This window comes from Dasypus novemcinctus, chromosome 14 (genome assembly GCF_030445035.2).
Source record: "Dasypus novemcinctus isolate mDasNov1 chromosome 14, mDasNov1.1.hap2, whole genome shotgun sequence".
Classification (NCBI taxonomy): Eukaryota; Metazoa; Chordata; class Mammalia; order Cingulata; family Dasypodidae; genus Dasypus; species Dasypus novemcinctus.
Window position 1 is genome coordinate 64,633,890 of NC_080686.1, and position 24,478 is coordinate 64,658,367.

At 36.6% G+C, this 24,478-nt stretch overlaps 1 protein-coding gene across 19 annotated transcripts in view; it reads right to left on the reverse strand.

Moving 5' to 3' along the window:
• NCALD (neurocalcin delta) overlaps positions 1–24,478 on the reverse strand; it is a 420,474-nt gene that overhangs the window by 84,681 nt on the left and 311,315 nt on the right. The window contains exon 1 of one of the 19 annotated variants that reach the window (XM_004476407.5): positions 5,543–5,865. The exons of 16 other annotated variants lie outside the window; for them this stretch is intronic. The gene's annotated coding sequence lies outside the window, so the exon portion shown is untranslated. Of the gene's footprint in view, positions 1–5,542; positions 5,866–24,478 lie in introns of those variants that run through there. 2 more of the 19 variants (XM_023584077.3, XM_058275827.2) reach the window with 2 other exon arrangements.

Genomic DNA, 24,478 nt, shown 5'->3' on the forward strand with positions numbered 1-24,478 from the left:
AACAGAAAAATCATTCTCTAGGTCAGTCTCTACCAAACCACTAGTCTTCTAAACTAGAGCACAAATAGCATTTTGGCCCACTGGGAGGAGGGCTGAGAGTACCAATTTGGAATCCCCGGCACTGACATAAAGAGATTGTTCACACATTAGGCTGGCTGTTCACAAGCTGGAGAACGCCTCTGCTAAAATTTGATTGTTGTATAAAATCTAATTGTTCTCAGTTGTTCATTTTGGTGGGATTTTTTTTCTTTTAATAATGATGTTCTTTTTTACTACAGCAGCCAGTATATTTGTAAGGGAGGCAACCAAGCATTGTTGATACACATAGGTCTCTATATAGTCAAGTTAGAATGTAAGCTCCATGATGGCAGGGATTTGCTGGACTTGTCCCTAGTCCAATGCCTGGCACACAGTAGGGTTGCAAAATTCACTGAAAGTATGAAAGACTGATTGAATAAAAGCTCAAATGAAGGTCAGAAGTCCATAAAAGGGGAGCAGATGTGGCTCAAGCAGTTGAGAGCCCACCTCCCACATGGGAGGTTGTGGGCTCAGTTCCCGATGCCTCCTGAAAAAAACAAAAACAAACAACCGGCAAAACAAATGAAAAACCAACTCAGGGAAGCCAATGTGGCTCAGTGGTTGAGCACCAGCTTCCCACATACCAAGTCCCGGGTTCAATCCCTGGCCCCCAGTACCTTAAAAAAAAAAGAAGTCCATAAAATAACCTGGTCTTTTTAGGCCAGTGACATATATGACTCAAGTATCCCACCAGAGGTGCACCCAAAATGCCTGGTATGGTTCAGTGGATGCAGTAGCCAGTTAATCGTTTGTTGACTGAGTGATTCTACCTCATGTTGCACCTGATCCATCATCCTGATAAGGAATGGGAAGGCATGGAATGGGGTAACTTTTGTGGGATGTTATTTTTTATTTCCTCTCCATAGATGTTGTAAATACAGTCATCACAAAATCAATTGTGGTTTCAATGGTATGAATCATATGAAAATCTGTGGGAGTCAGCTGAGCAGACAGCCAAAGAATACCAACATTCTTCTTGACATTTACCTCTAATGGGTAAAATTTAAATTCATGAAAGCATGGAAAATCCAGAATCAAATCTTAAAAAATGCATCCTTGCATAAAAACAGTATGCAGTTTTTTTTTGTTTTCCTGCACTCACTGGGGAAGAATTCAGAAACTCAGGACAATTCTCCCATTAGGAAAGGAGGCAGCTGGAACGTCTTTCAGACTAGAGATCTTTTTTCTCCACAAATCAAATTTGAGACTTTAATGAGATCTGAGTATATTAAGTTTTATTTTAATGCAAACTAAATTTTAAGGGGATTCTGTATCTCTGATTAAGGGCATTTATAGAAATAAATTCAAAAATACTAAAATTCACTACATAGAAAAAAAAGGACTGTCTTTCATTTGGAAAATCTGGCTCTGGCATATCTACATATTTATCATGTAATTTTTATATCAAAGTCTTAATGAGCACTAACTTTTATGATATCACTTCTGGGAACACTATAAAATACTACGTTTGGAACGCTATTTGTAATTGGAATTCCACCACAGGCACCATTTAAATAAAGGTTAACTTCATGAAGATAATGGCACATTCCATTCTGAACTGAAAAACCAAACACCTGCCTCAAAGAAGCAAACAGCACAGCCTGGAGTCAGAGATTTCAGACTTTTCCCAAGTTTCTTTAGCAAGTTGCCACAGAAACTCTAAGCCCCCAAAGCAGGTGTTCTTTTCCAATCCAAAGAATGAAAAATCCTTTTTCATAATTCCCCTGAGTACATTCAAAGAAAAAATGCTAAGCTTCTATTTCAAATGTTAGGGATTTTGATTGAGTTTAAACATCAGCTTGTGCAAAATGCCATAGCTCCAGTTCTCTTACACTGAGATTTTGAGTGCTGATGTAATAGAAAGGATGGCTTTATACACCCCAAACACTGAGCTGGGAAGGCAGTGATACATGATGGCAGCCAGTCTAGCGAAGTTTCCCAGTTAGCAGAAGAGGAAAATCAGGTGATTTCTTTTACACATTCAAAGTGAGTCAGGGACTGAACCAATTGCTTGCATAAGACACACACTAAATAAAAAATATTAACGCCTCCTGTTTTGGTCTGAAATATCTAATAAGATTAAAAAAGGTTCAGATGACTTGGGAAGTATATCCATTTTCCATTTCATTTCGAATGTGTCCCATCCTAGAGATCTCCGGCAGATAAACCTTCAAGAGTGTGCATGCCAAACTAGAATAAACCTTATGATTTATCAATTTAAACACAGGTATGTGCTGTACATTAGGCTAGAAAGCCATGTGAGTTACTTAACACTCATTTCAAAGACTGTGAGCATGCAAAGTACCTTTACAGTATTTCTTCAGCTCTGCTCTCATATAACATCCTGCATTCTTCATATAAGTACTAGTTGCTTATCTTCTCCGAGTGGACAAAGGTACCTTTATAAATAGCTATAGTCTTACATGCTCCATGGTTTTAACTTGCATAACTTGCATTAACACTAGGAGTTTTTCCTCTTATTCCCTATCCAATCAGGTAAGAGTTTCTCAAACCAAGTAACATAATACTGCTTATGGATTTCAAGGAGAAAAAAAAGAACGTTAGAGTTTGGTAGGCATATGGACATATCATCCCTCTTGACACAGAATTAGAGAACGCTGTAAAATTAACACATTCAGAGAATAAAAGCAGATATTGTGGAACTGAATGTGGAAATGATGTTACGGATTTTGTCCAGTCCAGTTCTATTACCTTTTGGCCTCACTAACTTACATATCATTTAACTCAGCAGTAGAGAGATTTCAAAGGGGTTTGGGAACTTGGATCTGTAGTCTCACTAATGTCAACTGAAATTTAGTATTTCCTTCAATTAAAATGTAGGCCATAAAGTAAAGTACCTGCGATTTTGTTAACAAGAGAAATCTCAGATATTTTAAAGTCATGTTACAGTTCTTGTAGATATCGTAAAATATCTTTTATACTCATCACTACTTCAAAATTATGGTAGTTATCATACCTGCTGCTAATATGCATTATTTATTAATGTTTCAATAATGAAGCACATATCACAATTTTTCAAAAATGTAGTTAATGGCATTTTAATAAATGTGGTTTTCTTTTGTAATTCTGCATACTTTATTGTGTGCATTTAAAAATACCTTTCTTAGAATACTTAATATGCTTCAACAGACTGCCAAAGAGGTCCATGGCACCAAAAAGGTTAAGAATTCCTGAAACTATACACAAAGGATTGAATAATGCAACAGTCAGGTTCTAGAGTAAATTATTCCTTGTTAATATCTTTTGAAGCTGAAACAACTTGACCTTGAAATCAAGTGTCATTGCTGTAAATAAATCATTCTGATTGGGAGTCATTTTTCCTTATTTTGCCACAAGAAAAGACCTGTAGATTCTATAGCACCTCTGTTTTCATAACATAGTTTTTTTCTTCTAATGATGAGTTTTATTATTGATATCTTGCCATTAACGTGGAACAGTTCTCTGGTATTTCATACTGCCGAAATATAGTCATTTAGATACAATTTTTTTTTTCATTTTAATTTAAGAAACCATAGAAAGCACTAAGAAAATCTTTGCTACCTTGAAAAAATACAATGAGAATTCTTTATTTTAAGTAGAATAAGTAAACATCAAAGTGTTACTCCATCAAAAATAGTGCTTTTAAATGACAGCATTACTAGTTCTATCTAACTCAACTGAAGTATTGCACACCAATTAACACATTTCTAGGGGTGTTAAGAAAATGGCCCCTGGACTATTGTAATTATGAGCTAAATTAAATGATGAGATGATATCTCAGTGGATGTGCCTTGAATGTAAGCACAGTACACTTTTTGGAAAAATCCTCCATGGGAGTCCCGGCACAGAACAGACATATCTAATGCCAGTAAGTTAAATGAATATTCACTCATTGAAAGCTATTAAGAAATTATTGATATATCCACAATTGGTCACTCATCCCTGAAGGTAAATACTGTTCAACATTCTCACCTCCATGACTAAAATAAATGCTAACTATTAGGATTCTAATACAGAACATAGATTAAGAACATATATTCTTTTTAAAATTGAGATATAATCCACATACCACAAAATTATATTCTTCATATATATATATTTAAACCTTTTTTTCTACTCCTCAATTACCAACTAAAGTACATGTAGTGCTCTAAAATTTGCCATTTTTTCTGTTAAACTTGAAAGGTTTAGAAATCTAATTATACATCTTTGTTTCAATTAACTTTGAATTACAAGCTACAAAACAATCTGATTTGTGTGCAATGAAAGAACATCCAAAATTGCTAAACTTGGGAAGGAAAAGAACTACAACAATGCAAACAAAACAACTTGCATTATGTAGTATTGTAAAAGTAAAGAGATTTGTAATCATAGCTACTAAATTATTTTTCCAAGAGCTGAAGCAAATTTTTAGTGACTATCTGTATTTGAATTAAAGACCCACCAGTGATACTTTTAGTTTTAGGACTGTTATTCTCTTCTCTAGGTAATTTTTTTTTTCTTTTTCTTTTTCTTTCTTTTTCTTTTTCTTTTTCTTTTTCTTTTTCTTTTTCTTTTTCTTTTTCTTTTTCTTTTTCTTTTTCTTTTTCTTTTTCTTTTTCTTTTTCTTTTTCTTTTTCTTTTTCTTTTTCTTTTTCTTTTTCTTTCTTTTTCTTTTTCTTTTTCTTTTTCTTTTTCTTTTCTTTTCTTTTTTCTTTTTCTTTTTTGCATAAAACAGCTTATATTACTCCTTTGCAAAGACTAACCAATGCCATTCTCTTTACAATTGAATTTCTGGGGAGGACACTGAAAATGTGTCCTTTGCTCTAACAACCACAACACAACTGCATGTACACACAGGAGAGGTTCCACCCCAACTTCCTTGGCATATTCCAGATTATTTTTCTCTAGACAGGAAGCTGTTGACAGTTTTCCCTGGTATTTTCACAATACCAAATGCCTTATTTATTAGAAAAACTCCAACTCGGTTTCAAAGTATGAAGTTCTTTCTGCTGTCCCTATTGCTAATTATGAATACTGCAAAGATAGCAACCAGATTTTAAACTACTCTAGGCTGATTCAGAATAGGACAGCAATCGTAAAAAAAAAAAACAAAAACAAAGTTAGTAACACATTACAAGGCTATGCTAGAGTTTTTTAACCCAAAACAATGCTGAAGAGAAGATTCCTGGAATTCAACAGGGAAAATTTGGCTCAAGCTGCAAAACCCGTAATTCTAAATAATATTATGTTAGCAAGTGTTGAGCAATAAGGCGATTATATTCTAACTTACTTCACAACATTCATCTAAATTTAACTAAATCCCAGAGACTCAACACTAAATTATCAATAGAAGCTGCTTCACATTTTCCCCCATACAATGATAATTGCTCATGAAGACAAACTTGTAGGAGGTAAGAAAGAGGGGGAAACCACAACGAGCTGTAAAAACATGTGCCGATTAAATACAAGGCAAACTAATTACCTCACACAGAAGAAGTGCAAGATTTAACAGCCCATGCTCTGCGGCGCTGGGGAGCAGCGGCAGCAGCGGCAGCGGCCAGCGCAGCGGCGGCAAGCAGCACCGGCCAGCATCCACCAGGGTCTCACAAGCTTTGACTGTGTGGACTCAGCCACAGACTCTGCCTCCAGCTGACGTCAAAGTCCCTGTCACATGGCCAGATGAAAGCCAAGAGAGCACTGGTTGTCGTAGCAACCAGAGAACGGCTCTGAAATTATTTCAATAGGTCATCTGTCACTGTGTTTTGTGTGTGTGTGTGAGAGAGAGAGAGAGAGAGAGAGAGGGAGGGGGAGAGAGAGAGAGAGAGAGAGAGAGAGAGAGAATATGTGTACACATTCTGCAACCATCAAGGACAGCTCCCTGACAACCTCACCAACCAAAGTTTTAACTCAGAAGTGCCTACTACTTTCCTCTGTAAGGTTTCAGTATCTGTTCATTAAATTTACTTGCAGGAAAATGCATGCCTTTCTGAAGTTCGCATTGGACTTGCTATCACCAGTGTGAAGCATGGTCTCTTTGCAGAACAAAGGAAGGAAACTGAAAGATTCTGAAGGTAGTTTTTCTCAGCTAATTAAATTTATTGTTAAGAAAATGAATAAAAACAAAAGCTCAAAGGGTAGAGTAGAAGAAAAGATCTGTCAAAAACTATGTAAGAAGAATCTGCATAGGTGTACTTAGAACCTGCTATTTAAAAATACGCAAAAGTGAGTGGTGGACCAGAGACAGAGGAGAGAGTCTAAGAATCCTGCACAACCGAGGTTGTGGAAATCAGGTAAGATGAATGCAGATTTTCTGCTTTGTAAAATGTGTGCACAAGAATTATGACCAAGAGATTTTCAAAAGAGCACTACTCTAAAACAATCTTATGGTTAAGTTTAAAAATTTTTGGACCTTTGCTTTGGGGCCACCATAAAGTTGACAAATCCTCCCCTCCTAAATCAGTTCATTCACACCCCTTTGCTGGAACTCACTGTTGGGTAAATGGGTTAGGGCCCCACAAACAAAGCTCAGTGAGAGCCTAGAGCAGCAGAATGCATGAGAGTCCTGTTATGCTTTCTAACTTCAGCTTTATTTCCTTTAGGAACACCCCAAAGTACTTTATAACTAAGCACACATGCTTATATCCTAGTTAATGTTCCTTCTTACCTAACAGGAAGCCAATAAAACAAAATTAAATGAAAGCTATAGGGTGGTTCTTTTAAAGAAGACAATGAGAAAATGTACTCCTATTCAAAGGGCAAAGGGGTTAGATAAGGCAGGGAAGAAGGGCTTGTGTCAAAACCCTAAGGACTTTTACATGCTAGGGTTATCAGGATTTCTATTCTGGTTTCTTTTTAAAAATGACAGAAAAATAACCAGAGGACAATCAGAAAGGGTTTGGGAAAAAAATCTTCTAGGTTGAATATACCAGGGGAAGACTGAAGATCACTCAGAGGAGAGAGGAGCAAAGAGAAAGAATCATGACAGCAAAACTGAGTTAAAAACTGCAGCTGCAGCTGCAGCTGCAATTGCAGGCATCCTCCCCAACCTATAGACACTTGAATTCTCAGGCCTCGGGTCCTGTGGCTATAGCCACAGGGATACACCTCCCCAGGAAAGGGGAGAGAGAAGGACATAGCCTAAGGTTGACTGGGCTTTTGACCTAAAATTTGGTCTGCTGTGTCCCAGGAGCCCATCCAAGTGAAGGGGGGGGGCACTATTGTTTACCTTGGGAGCTGGCAAGGGACTCAAGAGATCCAACCCTCTCAATGTCCCTCTCTACTGACCAGGACTGGTTTTTGAGGTTGCAGAAGGGAGTAGGATTATTTCCTACCTAGGAAAAAGGAGGAGTCTGCCAGCCAAGGTTAGAGACCATCCTCTGAGAAAGTTTGAATTACAAGGCTCTTAGTCTCCATGCAGGATCCTCTATCACACTGATCCAGTCCGTGTTGCAGCAAACACTCTGACCAGGCATTGAACTGAGAGGGCTGCCAAAGAGCACCATATGCTGGTGGACTAAAGAAATGCATGTGAGGAAATTAAAAGTAAAGAAATGAGAGAGGCTTTTTCTGGTCATTATAGCCTCCCTCTCCAAGGAAGCAGGTCTGAAATCCATTACTGGATCCAGGGCACAGATTTCAGCAACTAACAGGGACAATCCTAAAGACCCAGAGTAGGTTGAACCAAGAATCAAAGTACAGCAGTAACACACAGCCTCCCACAAATAAATCCCTACAAAAGAGAAAGAAATTGAGTATGTGAGTAATCTCGCCATCCTAATCAGAAGTCTAGATATAAGAAAAAATTATGAGCCATATTGAGAAAATGGAAAAAATGACACAAAGGAATATATTAAATCCCCAGACGAGACACAGGATTTGAAATAGCTAATCAAGATACATACAAATTTCCAAAATGAAATTAATGAGCTGAAAGGCAATATGGTTAAAGAGATAAAGGACATCAAGAATACACTGAGTGAGCACAAAGAAGGATTTGAAAACCTGAATAGAAAAGTAACAGGTCCCATGGAAATGAAAGACATGACAAATGGCCTCAAAAACACATTAGAGGGAGCCAGCTCAGTGGTTGAGTGCCTGTTTCCCATGAACAAGGTCCCGGGTTCAATCCCTGGTACTGGCTATAAATAAATAAATAAATAAATAAATAAATAAATAAATAAATATCATGGGAAGCAAATGTAGCTCAAGTGGTTGAGCACCTATTCCTTATATATGAAGTCCCAGTTTCAATCCCTAGACCTCCTAAAAACTAACAAATGAAAAAAACCAGCTCTCATTGGGGAGTAGATATAGGTAAGTGATTAAGTTCCTTCATCTATACAGGGTCCAGGTTCAATCCTTGGTACCTCCTAAAAAAAATGAATAGCATTTCTGCATTTCTATAAAACAGACACACACACACACACACATTAGAGGCATACAACACAGACTCAAAATGAAAGAAGAAAGAAGAAATGATACAAAAGTTAGAACAGCTGAAATAGAAAAGAACACAGAGAGAAAAGAATGGAAAAAATTGAGTAGGGGCTCAGGGAGTTGAATGATAATACAAAGTGAATGAATGTAAGTGTCATGGTAGTTCCAGAAGGAGAACAGAAAGAAAAAGGGACACAAAGAGTATTTGAGGAAATAATAACTGAAAATTTACCAACTCTGACAAAAGAAATGAATTTAATGTCCAAGAAGTGTAGCGTACCCCAAACTTAAATACAAATAGACCTACTCCAAGACACACACTACTCAGAATGTCAAACATCAAAGATAAAGAGAAAATTCTGAAAGCAGCAAGGAAGAAGGAAACCATCACATACAAGGGATGCCCAGTAAGACTTAGTGTGGATTTCTCATCAGAAACCATGGAGGCAAGAAGACAGTCTTATGATACAATTAGGATGTTGAAAGAAAAAACTGCCAGCCAAGAATTCTTTAACCAGCAAAACTGTCCTTCAAATATAAAGATGAGTTTAAAACATTGACAAACAAACAGAAACTAAGAAAGTTTGAAAAAAATGAATTTACCTTTGCAGGAAATATTAAAGGAAGCCTTGGAGGCTTAAAGAAAAAGACAGGAGAGAGAGGCTTGGAGGAGAGTATAGAAGAAAGAATAGCAGAAAGGATAACCAAAAGAATAAAAAGACAGACAAAAATAAGCTATAACATACGAAAACCAAAGAATAAAGTAGTGGAAGTAATGCATTTACAGTAATATCATTGAATGTGAATGTATTAAACTCCCCAGTCAAAAGATATAGGCTCACAGAATGGATAAAAAAACATGATCCATCCATACGCTGCCTCCAAGAAACTCATCTTAGACCCAGGGATACTAACTGGCTGAAAGAGAAAGTTTGGAAAAAAAGATACTCCACGTAGTAGTAAGCAAGAAAGAGCAGCGGTAGCTGTACTAGTATCAGTCAAAACAGACTTTAAACGCAAAAAAGTTATAAGATATACAGAAAGCCATTATATATTAATAAAAGGAACAATCCATCAGGAAGAAATAACAGTCATAAATCTCTATGCACCTAACCAGGATGCCCAAAATACATGAGGCAAATTCTGGTAAAACTGAAGGGAGAAATAGACATCTCTACAATAATTGTTGAGGACTTAAGCACACCACTCACACCATTAGATAGAACTAGACAGATGATCAACAAGGAAACAGAGAATTGAACAACATGATAAACGAGCTAAACCTACCAGACATATACAGAGCACTGCACCTAAACTCAGTGGCTTGTACATTCTTTGGAAGTGCTCACAGATCTCTCTCCAGGATAGACCATATGTTAGGTCAAAATGCAGGTCTTGACAAATATAAAAAGACTGAATTTTTACAAAGCACCTTTTCAGATCATAATGGAATGAAACTAGAAATCAATAATAGAGAGGAAAGAGGTAAATTCACAAATGTGTGGAGGCTAAACAACATACATCTAAATAATCAGCAAGTCAAAGAAGAAATTGTAAGTGAAATTAGTAAACATATTGAGACAAATGAAAATGAGAACACAATTTATCAAAACTTATGAGATACAGTGCATGCAGTGCTGAGAGGGAAATCTATGGCCCTAAACACCTATATTAAAAAGAAGAAAGAGCTAAAATCAAAGATCTGACTGGACAACTGGAGAAACAACAACAACAACAAAAAGAACAGTAAACCATTCCCAAAGCAAAGGAAAGAAATAATAGAGATTAGAGCAGAAATAAATGAAATTGAGAACAATAACAACAAAAATAATAGAGAAAATCAATAAAACCAAAAGCTGTTTCTTTGAGATCAACAAAATTGACAAACCCCTAGACAGACAAACAAAGGAAAAAAGAGAGAAGATGCAAATAAATAAAATCAGAAATGAAAGGGGTGAAGTTATGACTGACCCTACTGAAATAAAAAGGATCATAAGAGTATATTATGGGAAACTGTATGCCAACAAACTAGATAACTGAGATGAAATGGACAAATCCCTGGAAATGCACAAACAGCCTACACTGACACCACAAGAAATAGAAGAACATAACAAACCAATTACATTTGATAATTGAATCAGTCATCAAAAGTCTCCCAACAAAGAAAAGTCAGAAGGTGATTTATACCAAGCATTTTGAGAAGAATTAACACCAATCCTGTTTCAACTCTTCCAAAAAATTGAAAAGGGAAAATTACCAAACATGTATTATGAAGCCAATAGCACTCTAATACCAAAGCCATATGAAGACACTACAGGAAAAGAAAATTACAGACCAATCTCTTTAATTAACATAGATGCAAAAATTCTAAGCAAAATACTTGCAAAAAAATCCAACAGCATATCAAAAGACTTACACATCATGACCAAGTGGGATTTATTCCTGGTATGCAAGGATGGTTCCACATAAGAAAATCAATTAACATAATACAGCACATTAACAAACTGAAGCAGAATCGATGCAGAAAAGGCATTTGACAAAATCCATCATCCTTTCTTGATAAAAACACTTTGAAAGATAGAAATAGAAGGAAAATTCCTCACTATAATAAAAAGTATATATGAAAAACACGGAGTCAACATCGTATTCAATGGGGAAAGGTTGAAAGCTTTCTCTCTAAGATCAGTAATGAGACAAGGATAGCTACTGTCACCATTGTTATTCAAAATCGTGCTAGAAGTTTTAGCTAGAGCAATTAGACAAGAGGAAAAAAAAAGCATCCAAATAGGAAAGGAGGAAGAAAAACTCTATTTGCAGATGACATGATACTGTGTTTAGAAAATTCTACTTGAGCTAATAAATGAGGTTCAGCAAAGTGGCAGGATACAAGATCAACGCGCAAAAATTGTAATGTTTCTGTACACTAGTTTTGAACAATCTGAAAAAGAAATCTGGGAAAAATTCCATTTAAAATAACAACAAAGAGACTCAAAGACGGAAGAAGTATAGGGCCTGTATGGAAAAAAAACTACTACAAAACAATGCTAAAAGAAATCAATGAAGACCTGAACAAATGGAAAGAAATTATGTGTTCATGGGTTGGAAGACTAAGAATCATGAAGATGTCAATCTTATCTAAACTGATTTATAGATTCAATGCAATACAAATCAAAATTCCAAAAAGCTACTTCACAGAAATAGAAAAGGCAATTACCAAATTCATTTGGAAGGGAAAGTACACCCGAATAGCCAAAAGCATTCTGAAAAAGCAGAGTGATATGGGCGGAATTTCACTGCCTGACCTTGAAACATATTACAAAGCTACAGTGGTCAAAACAGCATTGTACTGACATAAAGACAGACACATTCATCAGTGGAATAGAATTGAGTGGTCAGAAATAAACCCTCACCTCTATGGTCAAACTGGCTTTTTGTTTGTTTGTTTTTTAAAGATTTATTTTATTTATTTCTCTCCCCTTCCCCCTGTTGTCTGCTCTCTGTGTCCATTCCCTGTGTGTTCTTCTGCATCCACTTGCATTGTCAGGCGACACTAGGAAACTGCATTTCTTTTTTGTTGCGTCATTTGGCTACATCAGCTCTTCGTATGTGCAGTGCCACTCTTGGGCAGGCTGCAATTTTTTCATGTAGGGCGCCCTCCTTGCAGGGTGCACTCCTTGTGCATGGGGCACAGCATTCTTTGTGCACAGCAGCATTGAGCATGGGTCAGCTCACCACACAGGTGGGGAGGCCCTGGGTATCGAACCGTGCACTGTCCATATCGTAGGCAGATGCTCTATCAGTTGAGCCTCATTCACTTCCCGCCAACTGGTTTTTGACAAACTTACCAAGTCCATGTTGACAGTACAAAACAATTTCTTCAACAAGTGGTGCTGGAAGAACTGGATATCCATAACCAAAAGAATGAAAGAGGATCCCTATCTCACTCCCCATAAAACAATCAACTCAAAATGGATCACAGATCTAAATATAAAAACCAAGACCATAAAACTACTAGTAGAAAATAGAGAGAAACTTCTTAAAGACCTTGTGGTAGGCGGTGGTTTCTTAGACCTTGCACCCAAAACATGTGCAACTAAAGAAAAAATAGGTAACTGGGATCTCCTCAAAATTAAAAACTTTTGCACCTCATGGGACTTTGTCAAAAGGGTGAAAAGGCAGCCAACTCAATGGGAAAAAAATATTTGAAATTCACATGTCCAATAGAGGTTTAACATCCATGATATATAAAAAGATACTACAACTCAACAATAAAAAGATAAATAACCCAATTAAAAAATACGCAAAAGACTTGATTAGACATTTGTCCAAAGAAGAAATACAAATGGCAAAAAAAAAAAAAAATACATGAAAAATATCTTACTTCACTAGCGGTTAGGGAAATGCAAATCAAAGCTACAATGAGATATCATTTCGCACCTATTAGAATGGCCACTATTAAAAAGATAGAGAACTACAAGTGTTGGAGAGGATGTGAAGAGATAGGAACATTTATTCACTGTTGGTGGGAATATAGAATGGTACAGCCACTGTACAGGACTGTTTGGCAATTCCTAAGGAAGTTGAATATAGACTTGCCACATGACCAGGATACCACTACTGGGTATATACCCAGAAGAACTGAGAGCAGTGACATGAACAGTCATCTGCACACTGATGTTCATAGCAGCGTTATTCACGATTGCCAAAAAGCTTGAAACAACCCAGGTATCCATCAATCGATGAATGGATAAACTGTGGTGTATTCACACAATGGAATATTATGCAGCTGTAAGAAGAAATGAAGTTGTAAAGCATATGACGACATGGATGAACCTGGAGGACATAATGTTGAGTGAAGCAAGCCAGACACTAAAAGGACAAATACTGTATAATTGCACCATTATGAACTAAATATATTGTATAAACTTATGCAGTTGATTGCTTAAATATGGTTTACCAGAAAATAGAATGAGATTAGAGAATGGAAAACTGAGGGTTAACTTATTTGGATTTGTTTAAAAAGATGTATGTTAATCTTTGGAAATGAATAGAAAAGGTGAAAGCCCAACATGTTTGTAATTAATTGTAATAGTATGTGGGTCTGAAAATGGTTTAAAGGGAAAGTCTAAAGTCATGTATGGTACTAAAAGGAAAGCTAAAAAATATTACATGGGCCTGTATAGCACAGTAAATCTGCATGTAAAATAAGAATATGGGTAAAACTGCATATATAAGACCATCTTTCTTTGAAACTGAACAAATGTAACTAAAGATGCTAATATCAGCCAAAAAAATACCATTCTAAGTAAAAGAAACCAGACACAAAGTACTACATATCGTATGATTCCATTTATAGAAAATGTAAACATAAATCAATTCATAAAGATAAAATTAGATTAGTGGTTATATAGGGTTTGGGAAGGACTGCTAAAAGGTGTTGAGTTTTTCTTTTTGGAGTAACAGAATTGTTCTAAATTTTTTAGTGGTAATGAATGCACAACATTGTGATTATATTGAAAGTCATTGATTATACACTTTGGATAGATCATATGGTATGCGAATATATTTCAACAAAACTGCTTAATAAATAAATAAATAAATGTGCAAGAATAGCCAGAAAGAGCAGCTATGTACAGCAGGGGAAGCACAGAGAAACTGAGGAGTGAAGAATTTTTTTGTCTGTCTGTTTGCCTATTTTTTGTTTATTATTATTATTATTGAAATAATGGAAACACACTAATAATGATTGAAGTGATGAATGCACAACTATGTGTTTATACAAAATACAGTTGATTGGATGAATTATATGCTTTGTTAATACGTATCAATAAAATTGATTTGTTAAAGTTTTTTTAAAAAGCAACAACAACAACAATAAAGAGGAACTCTGGGGTGCTACAAACTATAAATGAAATCAAAGCCAGCAGGGCAGATTACATTTGTGTTACTGTAATAAAAATGAAAATTTTCCAATCAAAGTTAGTTAACAATACAATTAATATTCAAACTGGCCACAGAACCCTCCTCACCCAGCTTCCTCATCATCTTCTTTTACTTCTTTGCCAGCCGCAGTTGGGAGAAAAGACACACTTTTATTTAAAAAGTTATTTTCCTTTTGCTATTGGCTGTAGTGCTGCAAAAGTAAAATCGAACTATAATGAACTTTCCCCTTAATATCAGATTAAGAGAAGTTGGGAATTTACCTCTTTGAACAAGGATAATTGGTCCACTGAAACCAATGTCTATCTAAATCTATCAGAATAAGTTTCACATGGGGCATATTTCAGAGCACACACAATACAATGCACATATTGGGAATTTGTTCCGGTTACAGCTGTAGTTTTCAATTCAGGGAGAGACATCATAGTAATAACGGGGAGAATGGAAAGAAAGGAGACAAAGCATATCCTTCTACACTTCCAGGGCCCCTCGTTTGCTAAGCTGCCTGGCTTATTAACCCTTTAACTCCAAATATATGGCTGCCAAATCAACTCTTCTCTTTATGCAGCTTCAACATCTAATAAAGTCAAACAGCAATGCCATGCTTTGCCAGTAGGGGATATCCTTTGAAACAAGTTTCAGTTCTAAAAATTCATTAAATTTATTAGCTTGAAAATTTCCAAAAATGAACACTTTTTCATTTTGATATCATTTTCAGGACTAAGTTTACTTAACTGCACACTGAATGTGCTTAAACTTATTATAAGTTAAAATAATCAGTGGATTGAACTTCCAAATCCAGATGGGTGCATATAACCCCTTTTTTCTATAGCATACTTCCAATCTGCCAGTACTCATCCCCTTTTGCAAATTACCTAGGATTAGAGATTTGTCTTACATTTAAGGAAGCTACCCATTTTCTGCAGGGTTAAAAACCACAATGCTAATCTCTCTGGAGCTCAGATTTCTACTAATTTGGCTAATGAATCCAAGTATAGTCGAAAGTATCTAGGAAATACACTATGAGGACCTTCTCCCAGCACGGACTACCGCACTGGAGACAACATTTGTCATTTTATTTTTTATATGACAATTCATTTTTTTAAAAGGTGAAAATGATACGTTGAATTTTAAAAATCCGTTTGAAAAAGGTTTTGCACTTTTTCATTTTCTTTATGAGAGTTGTTTCTATTATTAGTTTGACCACTTTACATGAAAGAACTTGTAAATTCCACTGTACAAGAAGTTTGACTAGAGTTCACAGACCGGAACTGATGAGGTGGGTTTGGGCCATGAATAGACAACTGTCATCTGCCTTTTATTCAAGGTCCATAGGTGGAATGTTGCTGTCTTCTCTCTCTTAATATTAATGGGAAGGACAGGGACCTATTGTTTGAAGGCATGGGTTCAATTCCCATCTCTTTTATAGTAGGACCTTGAGCAGGTTACTTAAATACTTTCAGCCTTAATGCCTACCCTCTAAGGCTATTGTGAGGGTTATAAAATTAATGAATTGTAAAGTTTGTCACCCTCCCTCAGGGTGAATGACTCAATGTGTTTGATATTTCTTGTTTATCTGTCAGATTCTCTGATAAGTCTTTGGTGACCTTTATGGAAAGGACAGAATCTTATTCATGTTCACATACCCATGGTTAGAACAAGGCCCAGAACATAATCAGGGCTCAATAAATATTGTTCAATGACTCAACTATGGGAAATAAATGCTGAGTGATAGAAAATAAATGGTTCCTTTCTTATCCTCTAAGAGAGAACAGAGCTACTCCCACAAGAATTTTTTTAAAAGGCAAAGGAAGTATAATGTAAAACAAAAATGTTGAGTTATCACAAATTTTTTCTAACGAAGAATTTGTCTAATTTGCTTAGCAAGTAAACCAAACTTATACATACTAAATTGTAAATAAATATGAGTGTACATTAAGTTATATGCTAACATATATTTTGGTCTTTGATGTTGATATTGGCTATTCTTCTATATTAACTGATATTAGTTGAGCACTTACTTCATGTAGAGCACTGTTGTAAGTGCTGTATATAACAACTCTATGAGGTAAATACTATTCTTAACCGCATTTCACAACCAAAGAAACTGGGGCATAGAGCAATTTAAAAACTTGCCTACCTATTAATGGTAGAGTCAGTATGTATGCTCAGGAAGCTTGACCTCATACATTTTTGGAAATAATTTAAGATTTGATATTGAATTATTTCTTACATTTATTTCACACTTTAAGGTTGTTTTTATTTTAATTTCTTGTGAGGGAAAGAAGGCCAACCTATCTTCTCATAACTGGAAACTCCCTATATCTTGATCTGGTCTTGGCCTAAGAAACAATATGGGAGAAAAATGTGATAAGGAAGATTTGAATCAAGGAAAATTAACAAAGTAAAATAGTGAATATATCCCAATTAAAACTATGAATGTAGCTTGTATTTAAACCAATGCTGTCACTGAGAATATCTATAATGGCTGGAATTTTAAAAATTTAATTAAATTTTTATTTTTTTACAGTGTCATTTCTTTTTTTGTTTTTAAGGTTTGTTTTATTTCTTTCTTTCTCTCAATCCCCTCATTGTTTGCACTTGCTATGTCTGTTTGTTGTGTGCTTTTCTTCCTTTTAGGAGGCAACGGGAACTGAACCCAGGACCTGCCATGTCGGAAGGAGGTGCCTAATCACTTGAGCCACTTTCACTCCCGGCTCTATTGAGTCTCTCATTATGTTTTCCTTGTTGCATCAACTTGTTGTGTCAGTTTGCCACACCAGCCCATCAAGTCAACTTGCTGTCTTGCTTGTCTTCTTTAGGAGGCACTTGGAACTGAACCCAGGACCTCCTATGTGGTAGGCAGGAGCTCAATCTCTTGACCACATCTGCTTCCTGGATTTTTTAAAAGTTGTTGGAAGGCATCCAAGAGCAATCAAGGCAGTAAAAATTTGAAGTGTCAAGATCCCAGATAAAAGAGAAATATATTTAGGTGAGTGAAACATTCCCTATATTATCTGCTGTTTTTTTCCTGAAAGTATTTGTTGATTCTTAAATGGTGGGAGCTTTTGTCATGCCCACAGGACTGGAGAGATAAAAATTGGTGTACAGATATTCCAAAGTACCCAGAATTTGGGGGATAAAATCCTGGTAAAAAAAGGAATCACAGAAAAGTGATCCCAACATTTTACACTATTTTCCCCTTGAAGCATTTGTTAATTTCTAAATAGTGTGAAGTATGAGAATAAGAACTTAAGAAGGAAAATGGAGCTAAGAGGGTCAAACCATGAATGGAGATTAGAGTAGTCTTGCAGTACTGGGATAAAAATTGGGGACTGAAAGCTTCCCCTCTAAGATCAGGAATAAGATAAAGGTGCCCCCTATCACCACTGTTATTCAATATTGTAGAGGATATATTAGCCAGAGCAAGTAGGCAAGAAATAGAAATAACAGGCATCCAAGTTCAAAAGGAAGAAGTAAAACTTTCCCTATTTGCAAAGGACATGATCTGATACATAGAAATCCTGAAAAATCCATAACAAAACTACTAGAGCTAACAAATGAATTCAGCAAAGTGGTGAGATACATGATCAGCACACAAAAATCAGGAGTGTTCTATACACTAGCAATGTACAATCTGAAGAGGAAATAAAAACCTTTCATTTACAACAGCAAGTAAAGGAATCAAATATCTAGGAATAGATTTATCTAAAGATGGAAAAGGTATACACAGAAAATTACAAAACATTGCTTAAAGAAATCAAAGACTTAAATAAATGGGAAGATATTCTATATTCATGGATTGGAAGATAAAATATTATTAAGATGTCAATTCTACTCAAATCAATTTACAGATTCAATGCAATCCCAATCAAAATTCCAAAAGCCTTCTTTCCAGAAATGAATTTATATGGAAGGGGGAATGGCCTTGAATAGACAAAAAATCTTGAAAAAGAAGAATGAAGTTGTAGGACTCACATTTCCCAGTTTTAATACTTATTACAAAGCTGCAATAATCAAAATAGCAGGGCACTGGCCATATAGACCAATGGAATAAAACTGAATATTCAGAAGTAAACCCTCACATATGTGTCCAAGTGATTTTTGACAAAGGCGTCAAGTCCACTCAGTGGGGAAAGAACAGTGTCTCCAACAAATGGTACTGGAAATACTGAATGTCCATATGCAGAAGAATGCAGGCAGACATCTCTTGACACCACATGCAAAAATTAAACAAAATGGATCAAAGACCTAAATATAAGAATCAATACAATAAGACTTCTTGATGAAAACATAGGGAAGCATCTTCAGGACCTTGTGTTAGGCAATGGTTTCTTAGACTTCACACTCAAAAGCATGAGTAAAAAATATAGAGAGATAAATGAAACAACATTAAAATTAAATGCTTTTGTGCATCAAAGGACTTCATTATGAAAGGAAAAAGAAAGTCTATAGAATGGGAGAAAATACTTGGAAACCACATATCCAATAAGAGTTTAACATCCAGAATATAAAAGAAATCCTATAAGTCAACACCAAAATTGATAAATAACCCAGACATGGCAGAGACCCTGGGAAGAGTGACAAGCCATTCACCTGATAGTCTAGAGCTGACCTTGTGGAGAGAACAGAGCAGCTGAAGCCAGAGAGGAAAAAGCCCTGGGAGGGAGATGAGATTTATCCCAGGCTACAGCTGATATTGGAAGAAGCTGGGACCACAGAGCCAAGAGAGGAAGAGGGAGCCAAACCCTTGCAGTCATCAGTAGCCATCTTGCTTCAACCCATGGCAACAGACTTTGAAGAGGGAAGTGACTTATGCTTTATAGCCTGGTAACTATAAGCTTCTACCCCAAATAAATGTCCTTTATAAAAGCCAACAGATTTCTGGTACTTTGCATCAGCACCCCTTTGGTTGACTAACATACCATCATTAGCCATTAGGGAAATGGAAATCAAAACCACAAAGATACCATTTCACATCCTCTAGAATGGCTATTTTAAAAAACCCAAATATAATAAAACAGTCATTCATCATTGGTGGGAATGTAAAATGGTGCAGCCACTGATGAAAACAATTTGGTGGTTCCTCAGAAAGTTAAGTATAGAATTATTATATGGCCCAGCAATTCCACTGCTAGGTACATACCCAAAATAACTAAAAGCAGGAACATGAATAGATGTTTACACAACCAATAATCCATAGTGGCATTATTCAAAATTGCCAAAAATTGGAAGCAACCCAAGTGCCCATTAACAAAGGAATGGATAAGCAAAGTGAGGTATAAACATACAATGGAATATAATTCAGCTATAAAAAGGAAAGAAGTCCTTACGCATGCAATAACACGGCTGAACCTTGAAGACATTATGCTGAGTGAAATAAGCCAGACACAATAGACAAGTATTGTATAATCTCACTGATATGAAACAGAATTAGTGTCAGAAACTAGAATACAGGCTATCAGAGACCAGCATAGGGATAAGGGATGGAATATTTATGCTTAATTGGTACAGAATTTCTGGTGGGGGTGATGAAAAGGTTTTGGTAATGGATGGTGGTGATGGTACGACAACATTGTGAATGTAATTAACATCAATCAAATATATATTTGAATGTGGTTAAAAAGGGAAATTTTAGATTGTATATATGTTACTAGAAAAAACATTAAACAAAACAAAACACAACACAGCCAGCAAATCCTAATGCAAACTATGCATTCTAGTTAATGGTGTAATTACAACATTGTTTCATCAATTTCAAGAAAGTTGTCACACAAATGCAAAATGTTAATAATAGGGAAAAGTGGTACGTGGGGGGGGTATAAAGAACCCTGTATTTTCTGTATGATTTCTCTGCAATCTATACTCTCTAACAAAAAAAGAAGTCCTAAAGAAGGAGAAAAAACTGCTCCTTCCCAAATTTGATTGTATCAGATCATGGAACAATTTATGCCCCAATAGACTGCTGAAATCAATAGAGAAATCAGCCAGAACTGAGTGGAGTACAACAGCTGGGTGTGATACTAAACAAGACAGACAGACAACTTATACAGAGATCAGGGGCCAGAACATTAAAGAGGGCCCTGCTAAAACCAGGCTTCCCAGGTGACTGTGGGCATGCCCAAGGCTGTACCTTGGAGCAACAGCACAGGTTCCACACTGCAGGAGAAATAGGCCTCACTAAAAATAATGTAGCTAAGTCACTGAACAAAAAAAGAAGCAAACGACAAGAGAAACAAGGCCCAGAGAAGGGGAAGGGGAATCAGACTCCAGATTTGCTACAGTATATTACCTTAAATATCCAGTTTCCAATGAAAAAATCATGAGAAATACTGGGGAAAAAAAACAGGAAAACAATCCATACACAGGAAGAAAAAGTAGGCAAAAGAAGCTACCTGTGAGAGGGCCCAGGTGTCAGATTTAACAAAGACTTCAAAGCAGCCATTATAAATATGCCTAAAATAAGAAAGGAAACCTTGTTTAATGAAGTTAAAGGAGCTACAATGACAGCCTCATAACATAGAAACTATAAATAAAGAGTTAGAAATTACAAAGAAGAAACAAATGGAAATGGAAAAGAATAATAATTGAAGCAAATTCACTGGAGCATCTCAGCGATAGAGTCAAACTGGCTGAAGAAAGAATTAGCAAACTTCAAGATAGATTGGTACAGATTATGCAATCCAAATAACAGAGAGTTAAAGGAATGAGGCAAAATGAACAAAGCCTCAGAGAAATATGGACACCATTTATTGGACAAGTATGCATACTGAAAGTGCCAGAAGGAGAGGAGAGAGAGAAAGGAGCAGGAAAAAATATTCAAAGGACCATAAAGCCAAAAAATTTTGAGGCTTATTTGACATCTTGTTAACACATCTTGTTTATGTGATTTCACAAACCCAATAGAATGAGCAAAGTGCTAATTTTGTTAGGGTGCTTCCGAAAGCAAAAAGTGACAGGTAAAGGACACATTAAAAACTATCACGTCTACTGACTTTTACAAATCAGCAAGGATTTGCTATTCCTTTCAATTACTGTGAGGTAAGGAAACAGAATCCAAAAGAATGACAAATCCAGATGCTTTCCTCTTGGTTCCTGTGTTGAAAGTATGACCCCAGTAAGCAGGAACAGAGAAGTAACCCCAGAACTGATCTCCAGCCCCAAGTCATCCAGTTTGTTGAGTTTCTGTACAAAAACATTCAGGACTTTTGCTGTGCTATTTGGGGTTAGGCACATTCACATTTAGATCTGGAGTCCCCAAATTCCCCTTCCAAAACTGTGACTTGGGCAATTTACTTAACCTCTCTAAGTCTTGATTTTATTCTCCATAAAATGTAATACTAATAACTACTTTCAGGGTTTTTGTGAAGAGTTATGCTCAAATTTAGCAGTGTCTCTGGCATAGAGAAAGAACTAATCTTTATAATTAGGAAGAATAATTAAGAAATATGGGGCTGCGGACTTGGCCCAGTGGTTAGGGCATCCCTCTGCCACATGGGAGGCCCACGGTTCAAAACCCGGGCCTCCTTGACCCATGGTGGAGCTGGCCCATGCGCAGTGCTGATGCGCGCAAGGAGTGCCATGCCACGCTGGGGTCTCCCCCGCGTAGGGGAGCCCCACGTGCAAGGAGTGCGCCCCATAAGGAGAGACTCCCAGGGCAAAAGAAAGTGCAGCCTGCCCAAGAAGGGTGCCGCATACACGGAGAGCTGACACAACAGGATGACGCAGCAAAAAAGAGACAGATTCCCATGCCGCTGACAAAAACAGAAGTGAACAAAAGAAGATGCAGCAAATAGACACAGAGAACAGACAACCGGGCTGGGGGTAAGGGGAGAGAAATAAATAAATAAATAAATCTTAAAAAAAAAAAAGAAATATGCTAATCAGGCCCACATTACCCTAAGTTTATGCTTTATAAAAAATTGATTTACTTAAAATTTGATTTCTCATTTTCATAGAATTCCTTAGTCAGTAAATTATAACAGTTCTTAATATCAGGAGAACTATAAACTTACATTTATATTTTTCATAACAAATTTCCATTTAATGGCATTTAATGACAGTTCAAACTATTTATTAAATGATTTATTCTTTATAAACGAGGGCAAATAAGATTTTACTTTATTAGTTTGCTGGTAATAGTTTCTCTTCTAAAAAATCATCCCTAAAAAGGAGCACACCATATACTTTGCAAGATCTGCTAATAACTAATTATTTTTTTCCAAAACATTTTCATAATAACCTATACAAATTTATATAAAGCAAGTGTCTTTTAATTGTAATATTAATAGATGTGAACCTTGCATCAATAAAATCAAATGTATGTAAGTCCAAAATAATTCACACTTTTAAAGCATAACTACTGTAGCATTTTGATATAGTTATGAATTTCAAAAATAGATATTGGATTATGTTTGTAAACTGGTCTGTACTCGGGCATGATTAAATTATGATTAGGGCTTTGATTGGACCATATCAGTAAGGTGTTGAGTCCCCACCCCTTGGTGGGTGGGAACTCAAAGATAAAAGGCATGGCAAAGGACAGAGTTGGAGTTTTGGGGTTGGAGTTTTTATGCTGAAATTTTTGAGCTGGAGCTCAGGAAATGAACACACAGGAAAAGAACACAGAGGAAAAGAGATGGCTCCTTAGACATGGCAGAAGCCACAGGGAGAGAGACAGAGCCATTCGCCTGATAGTCTACAGCTGACCTTGTGGAGAGAGGCAAAGCCTAGAGAGCCTCATAGTCTATAGCTGACCTTGTGGAGAAAACAGAGGATCTGAGCCTGGAGAGAAATGAGCCCTGGGAAGAGAGGAACCCAGGAAACCTGAACCCTGGCAGATGTTGGCAATAACCTTGCTTCAACACATGGCAAAAGATCTTGGTGAGGGAAGTAACTTACGCTTTATGGCCTGGTAACTAAGCTTCTACCCCACATAAATACCCTTCATAAAAGCCAAAAGATTTCTGGTATTTTGTATCAGCATCCCTTTGGCTGACTAATGCAACTAACTATCTTCTCTGGGTGAACATAAAATGCAATTCAATTTCAGAAAAAAATGATTTATTAAAACTTTACAGATAGACTTTTAAATTAAGAAGGCAGCCATCAGTATTAGCCTACAGATTTCAGTTCTTCTGTTTGGGCAAACCGGTAGGCAGAGTATTAATACACTTCCCCTCCCCACATAACGCCCATGTCCCAATCCCTAAAGCCTGTGAATATGTCAGTTTACACAGCAAGGGGGAATTAAGGTTGCTAATGAGTTGACAATGACATAGAGAAATTATCCAGGATGATGAGGATGAATGCAATGGAACTCACAAGACTCCTTAAAGGAGGAAGAGGGAGGTAGAAAGAGAACCAGAGAGAGACAACAGTGTGAGATGGGCTGGGCCAACAATGCTGGTTTTGAAGATGGAAGAAAGGAAATAAGTCTAGTATACGGGCAGCCTCTAGAAGCTGTGAAAGTAAGGACGTGGATTCTCTTCTAGAGCCTCGAGAAGTGAATGCAGTCCTACTTACACCTTGATTTTATGCCAGTGAGTCCCGTTTCAAACTTTTGAACTCCAAAACAGTAAAATAATAAATTTATGTTGATATAAGTCATGACATTTTCCATAATTTGTTATAGGAACAATAGGAAAGTAACACAGCTAACAAATGTGTGCTTCATACATCTGGGCAAGTCCTTAAGAAGAAACGAAGATGAGTCCAGTCTCAAAGTGCTAGTAGAGTAGAGAAGGGGAGAAATTAATTATCTCAAGAAAAGTACAGCAAAATGCTCTGGGAACTTTCCACATGGGAGCAAACCCATTACTGAAAAACTTATTGCAGGGAGGTTGCTATAGGCTTCCCAGAAGGCAAAGGGTAACCCTAGTTGATCTTTGGCAGTTCCATCAAGTCCTCTGATTCTAGAACTTCTACCTACAAAAGGAGTGAAATTGTAAGAAGGAACCAAGTGACCACACAGCTCATTGCCTATCAGCTACAATTTAGATATGTCCCAGCATTGCAGGAAGGGGTATGGTCTTGGACTGGC